At 38.3% G+C, this 13,282-nt stretch overlaps 1 non-coding gene across 1 annotated transcript; it reads left to right on the forward strand.

The window, feature by feature from the left end:
* Positions 1–11,291: 11,291 nt before the first annotated feature.
* Positions 11,292–11,364, forward strand: Trnak-cuu. Its single transcript has one exon. It is a non-coding gene; the product is annotated as a tRNA-Lys (tRNA).
* The last annotated feature ends 1,918 nt before the right edge of the window (positions 11,365–13,282 follow it).

Raw genomic sequence — 13,282 nt, forward strand, 5'->3', positions numbered from 1 at the left:
ATTGTCATTGGAAAGGGAGATGGTGTGTGTGTGTGTGTGTGTGTGTGTGTGTGTGTGTGTGTGTGTGTGTGTAAATCACTAAGGGCATCAACATTGTTTAAGGAAGCAATAGCAATATTTTATGATACAGGTCAAGGATATGTAATCTAGGATACTTTATAAATAAGCATTGATTCCTTCTGCATCTTCTTAATATCACCCATGAATGGATCACACAAACATATGTATTCCTCTTTCTCTATCATATTGAAATTAATAGCTTACACAAATGCTTTGGGATTATGGGAATTGACTTCACCATAGAATGATGAAGCAAATAGTTAAGTATGATTTTTGTGAATTTATGCTCTTCATTCTTTGTTTTTTTCACATTTTTAGGCATATTTAGTGTCCTACTCTGTTCTGGGAAATATAATGCAGAATTAGTAAATCATAAGTTTTAAAATGATGGAAAAGGACCAGATAGTAAATGAAATTAACTAAGTTTAATCTTTTACATTATATTAATCATATTATGGTTGAGTAAGAACAATGTCTTTATTTGGCACATACAGAACTATTTATTATTTATGGTTGTAATGATGTCTTAAATGTACATTAAAACTAGGCTGAAGAAAAAAACTAGGCTGGAGAGATGGCTCAGTGGTTAAGAGCACTGGCTACTCTTCCAGGAGACCCAGGTTCAATCCTATCACCTATATGGTGGCACACAACCCTCTGCAACTCCAGTTCCATGGGATGCAATGAACCAAGCAAGTGCTACATAGACATACATGAAGGTAAAACACTCATACACGTAAACCAATAAAAATAAAAATTTAATGAAATAAAATCTTAAAAATCTAGTTGTGGAAAGACAAGTGAATAGATAAGTATAAATGAAAAAATATTGATAAATGTTGAAGTTTGGTAATGTTTACATGGGAGTTTGTATTGGTGAAATTATTAAGGCCATTCCATGTAGTTAAAAGGAAGATTTATTTAGTGGGTAACTTACAAATGAAGGGATAGGTAGGTCGCAGGGTCTGGGGAAGATGTATCGCAGTCCAGTGGTGTTCTGTGGAGCTCTGCTTAGTCAATCTCCACCATCAAGGGTCCAGGAACAGAGAGAGAGCTGGCCCATCCAGATCTCGGGTCTCCAAGGTCCTCCCTTGCCCCACCTTGTAGGCGTGACAGTTGTTGAAGCCTCAATGGGGGTTGGAACTTCCAGATTAAAGTTGGAATGGCTACCCACTACAGTTTGTGTTATTATCAATGTACCAGAAATATAAAGTGTTGTGTGAGGGAAAAAATTCAAAACTAGTGGACATAGAGGTCAGTTTTACTGACAACAGAATCTAAAGACATCAAATTATTCCCCTCATACTAGAGTTACAGATAACTCACTTAATCCTCACCAAAGCTTTTTAAATCAAGTACTATTATTCTATTTTACAGTTCAGGCAATTGTGTTTTAGGTAAGGTGAGGAAGTGCCTCGTCCAGGGCACTAGCTATGTGTCAGAGTCTGTAGTTTACTAAGTTTAACTTGGGAATTTCTGCTTATAACCCTATGCTACTCTGAGTCAAGAATAGCCATCTCCAGGTGCCTGACTTGCTTTCCCTCAACTTTTCCCACTTATTTTTTACACTGTGACCACAAACAAATGTATTAAAAACATATACAATGTATGAACATAGAAATGTGTGTATGATTATACACATGTAATTATTTTTCTTGCTTCTCAGTGTGTCTCCAAGAATCATGATTGATAAATGACTGAAATCAGAGAGCAGAGAGAAATATTATGTTTTATGATTAGCCAGAAAAACATGTTTCCTTCAGGCATGCTAAGCATAAGGCATGATGAACAGGGTGCTAATTAGCTCTAGCTCTCTAGGCCTGCTGTCCTTTGTTGGAGGCCAAGAATGAAAGAGGTTAGACTGTGCATAACAATATGGTCCACTGGCCTGAGTACAAGGCTCCGTGTGGGTTTGTGCAGCTTGAGCATATGGACATTTTGCAACATTTACAGGAGGAAATATTTGCTGCTTCCAATGACTTTCTGTTGAAAGCCTTTCCGTTTCTTCCCACAAGTATTATTGGTTACTGTACACACACACACACACACACACACACACACACACACACACACACACACACACATTTAAGGAAACTATTTCATTTAAATTGTTACAGCGTCTCTAGAAGAAAATATGACAAATATAATTAAAACATAGTGTGGGGGGAAAAAGCATTGATCTTGTGGTCAAAAATCGGAAGGTTGAGGGCTCTTTTTCTCCGTGCATTAATTACACCTTATTCATAGCAAGGAAATTTTTACTTTAAACTAATGCAAATTAGGTCTCCATACTCTATGGAATTTCAGCTGCTTCTGTAGAGAGTGTTCAATTTCATACCCTATGAGACCTCATTTTTTTCTTCTCTTCATAAAACTTATCCATCTACCTCTCTTATCTCCTTTTTCCCAGTCATGTATCTCACTGAGAAAATGGGAGGGAATGGAGATTACTCTAACTTTTGTCTGTGAAATCTTCAAGCCTCTATTTTGCAATTGATAATGTGGCACACTTTTCATCAAAGGGCAGTCAGTCCCTATCTCTTTCATCTATCCCAGTATCTTGCCCTTTCAGTTTATTGTCTTTCCCTTACATCAGTTTCCCTCCTTTGAGTCATTTCTGCCAGCACCCAGATACAGTGCAGTATTTCAGGTTTTAAACATATTAGAAAATGGTTCCTGCACACTGTCTTTGTAACCATCTATGATATAGTTATCTGCTTTCCTCACTACAAAACTGATTGTAGGATTTGTGATGATTCAGTTTTTGCTTCCCAGCTTTCTTGCTGCTCCTTTCCTTCCTCCATCCAGTCCGTGCCAGCTACCCTCCTTCCAGCCACTCTCATGTGCCCCTACTCTCAGGTCGATAGTCTCTTTTTCTTTTATTATTTGCTATATGTATATGTGTGTATAAGTATGTACAAATATATAGAGAGATACAACCTGCTGAGTCTGTTTCTGTTGTTTGTATGTATTTAGTTTTAAGGCTGACCACTCTGCATTGGACAGACAATATGAGGCTCAGCCCTAAGAGAGGCTAATTATCCTCCTCTTAGCTTTTCAAAATTTCCCCCCTTCCATGTAAACATCTCCATAGCTCTGGTCTTGTTTATGCAGTCATTTCTAGGAGATACTTTTACAACAGACTTCCTGGTATTTTGATGTTTATAGTCTTCCCACTTGCCTCTTCTAAGGTGTTCCCTAAGCCATAGATGTGATGTACATATATTAATTGTGACTGGTATCACCACAGTCTGTTGATCTATGTATTGTTCACAGTTGTGGTTTTCTGTGATGCTCTCCATTTGCTGTAAGAGAAGTTTCTTTGATGATAGGTGGTAGTACACTTATCTGTGGGTAAAAATATGAGATTTAGAAGGTAATAATGAATTATACTGCTCTACTAAATTGGTCATAGTAGATCCTTTCCTAAGGTCCATGACCTTTCTAGACCTGGGAAGCTGGCTAGGTTTTTATTACAGGCATGACTACCACCCTGTTGATTCTCTGCTAGACAGCTGTTGGTCACCACCCACAAGTGAGTGCAACTTATTGGACATATCTTGCCATGCTAGTAATTATTATGGTTCATTGATGTTGCAGCTGGGTAGGGCCAATTAATTGTTTCCTTCCCTTGGCAGCTTGCATGGTATTCTCTGGAACCATGGAAGCTAGACCATAGAAAAGAAGCTTTCAGGGCAGACCTAGCTCAAGTCATCTGAGTTATGTATACAAAGTGTGTGGTGTCTTCAGTAGTAGGGGCTTAACCCCAATCTTTGAGGGGCAACCCAGGGTATATTGGTTGGATATCTCCTTTTCCCTCCTGTGGAACTTCCCAAGCAGAAACTCTGATTTGTAGCTATAACTAAACTGTGCCACTCGTATACACATTCTGTTGAGCCTGACACCAATGTCTTGAAAAATAGATGCCAAAGTTTTTCCACCCCAAACTTCTTCTTAGGTTTTGTTTTGTTTTGTTTTCTCTCCATGCTCCATTCTTATCCCCTTCACATAGCATTATCAACAGATGCTCAGAAATAGTTTGTGAAGAAGTGCAGTGGTGAAGTAGATTGGAAAGGCTTCTTTTGTTCAGACTTTATAGGCCTTGAACCCTCAGGTTTACTGACTCTATCTTGTAGGTCTCAAGTGCCAATTTTTTAAAGCTGTTCAGTTTAGTGGAAACAGACTAGAATATGGAAGACAGTGGAGGCCTGGTGCATCAGTTAAGTGCTTGAATGTTGTAAAATCATAGCACTATAAACAGAACCTGAATTAGAAATCTTGTGGGAGTTTAAATATAAAAAAGTAATAGACAATGAGAGACTTGACAGGAGCTGGTGAAAGAGTGACTATGAGGGATGACAAACAGAATTGTACTTCCTTATGTTTCTTAATCCAAATGACTTACAAGATAAAATGTTAATATTAATAATGAACACATTTCTCTCCAGGGACAGACTGACTGCAAAATTGGAGCTAAATTTACTTTTGTAACTGCATTTAAATTGACATTATGATGTATTTGTCTGATTGCATTTATGAAATAAGCACTGAAAAAATAAGTATTCTTGTATTCAGACTTACTGTTTCTTCTGTTTTGATCTTTGTATTGTACCAAAAGATCTCGTTTCGCCTTTTCTTTGATTTTTGACCAAAGGTATTGCAAGAGCAATGAAACTCTGGCCTACTTCTATGGGCAGCAAGAGAAAGGTCTAGAGCAAAAAAAAAACCTGTGCCGGGCGGTGGTGGCGCACGCCTTTAATCCCAGCACTTGGGAGGCAGAGCCAGGCGGATCTCTGTGAGTTCGAGGCCAGCCTGGGCTACCAAGTGAGTTCCAGGAAAGGCGCAAAGCTACACAGAGAAACCCTGTCTCGAAAACCAAAAAAAAAAAAAAAAAAAAAACAACCTGTATTGGAACAATAGATATAGTTTAAGATGTGTTAGGTTTAAGGTGCTGTGAAGCTATCCCAGTAGAAACAGCAGTTGCACAGGTGTGGTTGAAGGTCACAGGAGACTTTGAATGGTGAACACAGATTGGGTACTCTTTCAACAAGCTGAAGTTGGTTGGAGAAATATACCAAGGAGCAGAGAATTGAACTGGGAATGACTTTTCACAGACAGCCTAGGAAATAAAGCCAATCAAAGAGACAGCAGAGGTACAGGCAAAATGTTAGGGGGAAACGGGAGAGTGAATGACCAAGAGACACATTTTCATAGCTATGATGCAGTTGTACTATATTGAATAATGAGAAAATGTGTCAAAAGAAATGAAGACTGGATTTTGTAGTGATAATGCGCTATCTTAAATTCAGTGGAGTGGTAAACACAGAATTATTATTTGAAAAGATGTGTTGATGTTGAGCATAGTAGAGAATCAAAAAGGGAGAGACAAATAGTTCTAGGTATGGTATTATCAAGGAAAATTACTTTTTAAGTATCTTACTATTTCACTTTGTATAAAAATGACATGTGCTTATTATAGTTTAAAAATAACCTCAAATTACAAAAGACAAAGCTTAAAAACCCACAATAATTGCAACAGTATAGAAATAGAAAAATATTTATTATTCTTGTTTGGATAAATATTTTCAGAATTTTTAATGAAGATACTAGGGAAATTGGGTTCCTGTCTTGGGGTTCTTAGTCTCTCTAACAAAAAAATTTAATAATGGACCCCCCCCAAAAAATGAAGGACAATTAGAGTTCAAAAGAAAATCACCAGGGCAGGCAAGCTGTAAAACTCCAGGAGCTGTCTGACAGAGGAGAATGGAGGTGAGAAGGAACAAAAGTCATGTAATTTTAGTTGGTGTGAAGGAGGTCAAACACATGGTGGGGAGGAAGGCTTTAGAGATAGAAGAAGGAAGCCCAACTTTTGGGAAGAAATTTCAAGGTGTTAAGGAAAGCATGCTTAGAGAAGAGACAGAAGAAAGAAAGAGAAAAGTTATGCTTTTATTAAAGATTCAAAAATGTGGGGAAACTTATGACCGTACTTGGCTGTTGCATGTAAGCTTCTGCACTAGGGGTAGGAATTCTGGGAAGGAACAAGGGCAGTAAATCATTAGATAACTGATTCTTCTGCCTGTCTATATTTAGTATAGCTCAAGGTGAGCCCACTTTCCTAGATGTATTCTCTTGGACAAATGAGTGATCTGATCCAATCTCAATGTCAGATTCCCTGCCTAGGCCAGAGATTCTGGTCTCTTAACCAGGTGTGTCTTACTTTAGCTCAAGTATTTCTAATTGTATTTTACCTCTCAAAACATAATCCTTATTGTCCACATCTTTTTTTTTTTTTTTTTTTTGGTTTTTCGAGACAGGGTTTCTCTTGTGTAGCTTTGTGCCTTTCCTGGAACTCACTTGGTAGCCCAGGCTGGCCTCGAACTCACAGAGATCCGCCTGGCTCTGCCTCCCGAGTGCTGGGATTAAAGGCGTGCGCCACCACCGCCTGGCTTATTGTCCACATCTTAACACCAAACATGAAGAAAAATACTAGTTCTTATATGTGTGGCAAAACATAAAAATAAAAATGATACCAATCACCCAAGATTATGAACTCAATCTCCCACCTTGTTAGTTAGCACTTAACAGGAGATTCATGCATTCGAAGTCTTTGGAAGGAAAGCTCTTTACAGTTAACTCAAAGCAATTGCACCCTCTCTTAATCATGGTTAAATTGTAAGGCCATCCATCACCTGCACTCAAATTTTCCTGTCTGAGGGAGATCAAGAACAGTTTCATTGGATTTCAACTTGTCACTTAAAGGTTATGGATGTATTCTGAGCTGCAAGTTGTAGTCATAATTTAGAATATTTACAACAGCCCTCCCAGAGTTTGCATCATATTTATTTCGTTATGTAGTAGTAGAGTAGGGCTAAAGAAAGAGGCACTAGATTAACCTATGAAAATTGCCAGTTGGCTGGGGAAGATTGGAAAGTCCTCCCTACCAGTGTTACACTTATAAAAACATAGCATACTTGTGAAAAGCTCTGTAATCTTTGGATTCCAGAGAAGGTAAGTGCTATGTAAATGATCTTGATGCTGAGGCCTCTGAGCTTTTTTAATTTAGATGCTGCTCTAGCTCACAGCTGACTTTCATTTTATGAAGTACCTTTCTCTTTCATAATAAATGGTGTCTGTTTCTATTCACTATGGATGTGACCTTGGTCCAGTTTAGTGTTATGGGCAATGAGAACCTCAATGGGTACCCTAGTGACTCACATTTATATCTATAACTGGATTCAGATCTCTGCCTGAAACTCTCAGCTGAAGGATCTATCTTTGGACTCTATCTTAAACATGGCATATCAGAATTTAGGCTTTCATGTAAGTTCATTGTCTCCCAGTGGCCAAGCAGAAGGACAATAAATAGATTAACCATGTTATTACACTCAAAGAGATGAGTTTAACAAATCAAAACTATCTTCTGTCAAAGTCATCTTGACCATGTACACTGCCGTATTTTGATTCACACTATACAATGAAATACTCACAAAACTCTTGCCTTGACTACATTAGACTGAACAACAACAAGAAAAAAAATCTCTAAAGAACTAGCTTGCATTCAGGTTAGATTCAAGTGCAGGTATGGGTTTAGTTCATTCATCAAGGTTAGATAGTAATGGAACTTAAGAAACTTAAAAAACTACTACTTAAATAATTTTGAAAGAGTTGTGTATATGTGTGTATATACATCATTACATGGAGAATCATATTGTATATTATTTGATACCTTGCTTAGGTTTATTTAATTATATGGTCTATGTGCAAGTATATATTGATTTTCATAATGATTTTTAATGGTAATATAATGTCCCTTAATTGTTTTTTCAATGTTTTACTAGTGACTACTTAGGTTGTATCCAAGATTTTGCCTGTATAAGGAACATGGTGGAAAATTTTCTTCATACATACATATTTCTTATAAAGTTTTCATTAATTTATTTTTAAACCAACAATGAATGAAATATTTTTATTTATTTATTGTTAGTTCTTGTATCAGGGTTCAAAACACTATAGTGCACAAGTCAAATATCAGCTGCCAACTTTTTTCCCCAAATAGTTCTACAGGAACAATACTCATTCACTTTTGTGATGTCTTTCAGTGCTTTCAACTTCACTTGGTAACAGCTGAAATGAATTACCTATTGAGTGAGCCTATATGGCCCATGTGTACCAGTAATACCTGGTCCTATGTAGGAAAGGTTTGTTGATTTTTTTTTTTTTTTTTTTTTTTTTTTTTTGCCGGGGTGGGTTTACCCACAGGATTTCTTTGTATAACAGCCCTCCTGGCTGTCCTAGAATTCTCTTATATACTAGGCTGGCTTTGAAACTCACAGAGATCAGCCTGCCTCTGCCTCCCAAGTTCTGGGACTGAAGGCATGGGCCACTACAACTGGCCAGTTTGTTGATTCTTGATACAATAAAATTTGCTTATATTTAAACTTAATATAAGGAGTATTTTAACAGTAAATCATCATGGTAAAGTTGACTTGGATTAAGAATAGCTATTGAAGCTATGGAAACCAATCTCTTGGTGAATATGAAATGAAGGCCACCATAATGGTAAGTAACATCATTCTGTATGATGTTGTACTGTACTACATAAAGTGGAAAAGTGAGCTGTGCACCAGCATTTATCACTCTCTGCTTCCTAACTGGGGGTGCAATGCAAGGTGATTTGAATGAGATGTCCCTCATATGCTCAGGCATTTGAATACTTAATCCCCCATGGTGTTCTTGTTAGAGATAGTTTATGAGGTGTGGCCTTGCCAGAAGAAGTATGTTACTTTGGGAAGGCTTTGATGTTTCAGAAGCCATGTACCATTTCCAATGTGTCTCTATCTCTTGCTTCTGGTTCTCAAGATGTGAACTGTCAGCTGTTCCTGTCACCATTCCTGGTGATTGCTGCAATGCTTCATTGTCTTGATGGTGATGGGCTCTTATCCCTCTGGAACCGTTAGCCCCAGATAAACTCGCCTTCTATAAGTTGCTTTGGTTATGATGTTTTATCACAGCAATGCAGTGGGTAGCCATTCCAGCTTTGATCTGGAAGTTCCAACCCCCATTGAGACTCTGGCAACTGTCATGCCTACAAGGTGGGGCTGAGAGAGGACCCTGAAGACACAAGATTCAGATGTGCCAGCTCTCTTGGTTCCTGGACCCTGGATGCTGGAGCTAGACAGTGCAGAGTTCTCCAGAGAACACCGCCGGACTGCACCACACCTTTCCCAGAGCCTGTAACCTATCCTTCACTTGTAAGTTACCCCACAAAATAAACCTCCCTTTTAACTACATGGAGTGGCCTTAATAATTTCACCAATACAGCAATAGACAAGTAACTAATATATAGTGTGACTTATGCTCCTGCCTCAATAACTTCATCCCCATGATAGACTGTACCCCCAACTTGTTAGTCTAAAACACTATTAAGTTACTTGTATTGTTACTGTGACAAAATCTCTGACAAATGCAATCTCAGGAAGTTAGTCATGGTGGCATCAGCTTGAGGTAGCTGCTTAATTTGTATCCCTAGTAAAGAATCAGAGAGGGATGTATGATGCTCCCCAGCCTTCTCTCTCCTTTTCATTTAATCCAGGATCTCAAAAAATAGAATGGTACGGTACAGAGTTTTTCCTTAAGAAGAGGCTAATACGTCAGGATGCAGGGTGGCCTCAAGGGATGGGATCAGAATATTAACATTTGTCTGTTTTAATTATTATAAAAAGAGGTGAGTTGTGGGAGCAAGTGGGGGAACAAGGGTGCTGAATTCTCGAAGCTACTTCAAACTCAGTGCCTTTCTCTCTCCCTCCTTCTGTTTTTCCTTCCACAAGGTGTACACCCCTGGACCCCTTTCTCTACCTTCCCCTGTCTCTCCTCTTTCTTTCTTTCTTTCTTTCTTTCTTTCTTTCTTTCTTTCTTTCTTTCTTTCTTTCTTTCTTTCTTTCTTTCTTTCTTTCTGCCTCTTCATCTCTCTATTATAATTAACTCTCCACATGGATGCAAAAAAAAAAAAAGAAAGAATGGCACGGTACACATTTATGGTGGGTCTTCCTCCTTTGAATAACACAGTCTAGAAAAATCCCTCACATGTCCAGAGATTTGTTTCTATAGTGAGTCTAACTTCTGTCCAATTGACAGTCAAAAGCAGGTTTTCAAACCTTACCTCCATTAAGTTGCTTCTTGCCAGTTATTTTTTGCAGCAAGAAGTTTCATAATGCATGAGTGTTTTGTGACTTGATTTTCTTCCTTACATCTGTTGATTCATTCACAACCAAGTTCTGTTTTTTTCCAATGAGAGATTTTTAAAATTGCTATTATTATTATTATTACTATTATTTATTATTATTTTTTGCATCCTGACTGCAGTTTCCCCTCTCTCCTCTCCTCCCAGTCCTTCCTCCCACCTCCCCTCTGCACACTCCCCACACCCTCTCCTCCTCCATTTCTATTCAGAATAGAGCAGGCCTCCCATGGATTTCAGCCAAATATAGCATATCAAATTGCAGTAAGACCAAGCACCCCCCCTCATATTAACAAAGTCCTATTTTCTAATACTTACATATCTTCTTATAAATCACTTCATTATTTATTGGGGAAAATTATAAAGGCCACTCCACGTAGTTAAAAGGAAGATTTATTTAGTGGATGACTTACAAATGAAGGAATGGATAGGTCGCGGGGGTCTGGGGAAAGTGTATCGCAATCCAGCGGTGTTCTCTGGAGCTCTGCACAATCAATCTCCACTATCCAGGGTCCAGGCGCAGAGAGCGCGCCCAGAGCAAGCGCTTGCCCATCCAGCTCTCAGGTTTCCAGCACCTCCCCTCGCCCCGCCTCGTAGGCGTGACAGTTGCCAGAGTCTCAATGGGGGTTGGAGCTTCCAGATCCAAGCTGGAATGGCTACCCACTACATCTCCCCCTTTTTGTCTAAATAAGAAGGTTCTAAACTAATACAAGACTATATACAAAGGAATGGTTATCAAATATTGTCCAGAAATAATGAGGGATAATGACCTAGATAAGATGTAACTACAACCAACGCAAACAATATCAAGCAAGAAACACATTCTAAAATCCAGAGAAGTATAGAGCATAGGTAAATGGCATGTTATAAAGATCATTCAAAGGTGTCCTATCCTAAAGAACCTGAATCTAATACTTAATATGTTCTATCTAAGATATTATATATACTAAGTTGTAACTATAGCTGCTAGTCTTCAATCCCACTTCTGAAACCAGCCCGGCTAGCTCAGTCGGTAGAGCATGAGACTCTTAATCTCAGGGTCGTGGGTTCGTGCCCCACGTTGGGCGCCAGATATTGGGGAAAATTATAAAGGCCACTCCACGTAGTTAAAAGGAAGATTTATTTAGTGGATGACTTACAAATGAAGGAATGGATAGGTCGCAGGGGTCTGGGGAAAGTGTATCGCAATCCAGCAGTGTTCTCTGGAGCTCTGCACAATCAATCTCCACTATCCAGGGTCCAGGCGCAGAGAGCGCGCCCAGAGCGAGCGCTTGCCCATCCAGCTCTCAGGTTTCCAGCACCTCCCCTCGCCCCGCCTCGTAGGCGTGACAGTTGCCAGAGTCTCAATGGGGGTTGGAGCTTCCAGATCCAAGCTGGAATGGCTACCCACTACAATTATTAACCTCAGAAAAATGTATACATGTTGGAATTTTATTTTTAATTTACCATAAATATTACATTTTTATTGAGTTAGCATTTCAGCTAATAACAGCATATACCTTATTGAAAATAACATATTAATTTGGGCCAAATGATACATAATGAAGTATTAACATTTATTTAACATGCATTTCCTCATGAGTTTTGTGGAACTATTTCTGCCCCTTGTTCACTGTTATAAACATAATTAATAGAAATTGTTGGAATGAGGCAATCTTAATTATCAATTCTATTTTCATTTTTTGCTTTTGTTTTTAAAAATCAAAATGACAAAGAGAATTTTTTCCAATAGTATGAATACACGATTTGAAGGAGACTCTTGAAAATGATCTTTTATGGCAATTTCTGTCTATTCTTTGCTGTGTTTGATAGTCCTAGTTGCATAGTTGATAACTGCCAGTTATTTGGTTTTCTTAAAAACAAAGCATCAGAAACCACCTTGTTTGTAAAAGGATTTTCTAACTAGTTATTGGAATTTTTCACTTAGGATGTTGTGGGATTGTAGTGCTGTTTTACTCTTGTGGTTGGGACATCTTTCTCCCTCCTCAGTACTTTTACTTGCAATTATAATACTTTGTTTAATACCCAACATTTCATATGTTTCTTTTATATTGGTTATACACCAATAAAATACTGGGTTTCAAAAGGACATTTTTACATATATATAAAACTTTGAGCATATTTTTCCCCATTTTACACTACACTCCCATTTCTCACCCCTTTTCTTACTGTTGATTCTTTCCTGGATAATTTGTTTCTACTTTCATACTCTACATACATACAAAATCTTTGAATCTACATAAAAATCTAAGTTTGCTAAGTAGAGAATATTTCTGATCGTCTTTGTGAGTATGGGGTGCTTCTTTCGCTCTCTTGTCTTTTTACCTGTATTTAAAATAGAACTCACTTACAGAAAGCTCACAAACAGGATGCATGCTATAGAATATTGCCACCCAATCTTAAATCCTTCTGTATTGTTCTTTCCCATCCCCCACCCTCACCTTCCTCCAACTAACTCAATTGAGACACCTGTCTGTCATTATAGGGAACCATTAAGTGATCAAAGGAGAAACAAAACTAAAGTCAGATGGACAAAAGGAAAAAAAAACACTGCAAAGCAAGGTCTGGAAGAAGGTTGAAGGAGACAGAATCAGAGCAGTCACACCATTGCCAGCTATTAGACTTGGCAATAGGAGAGTTTCTCTTTAATCCACTTAGAGAAAAAAGACAGAAAAAACACATTTCACCAGTCATTTAAGCAATGTTTTATCAGAGAGAAAAACAAGATATACTAAGACTTTCCTGCTAGATGCACATAGTCAGAGTCTCTCTCTCTCTCTCTCTCTCTCTCTCTCTCTCTCTCTCTCTCTCTCTCTCTCACTCACTCACACACACACGCGCGCGAGCGCTCTCACTCACAGGAGATGAGATCATGTGTCTGAGTAAGAGCTGTTTAGAGGAGGGTGGATTTATGCACAGGAAGAGTGTGAATAAGATTTTCAGAAGTTACAGAAAAGGAAGTCCCAAGGAATCAACACATTTTCT

Source organism: Peromyscus leucopus, chromosome X (genome assembly GCF_004664715.2).
Source record: "Peromyscus leucopus breed LL Stock chromosome X, UCI_PerLeu_2.1, whole genome shotgun sequence".
NCBI classification, from domain to species: Eukaryota; Metazoa; Chordata; class Mammalia; order Rodentia; family Cricetidae; genus Peromyscus; species Peromyscus leucopus.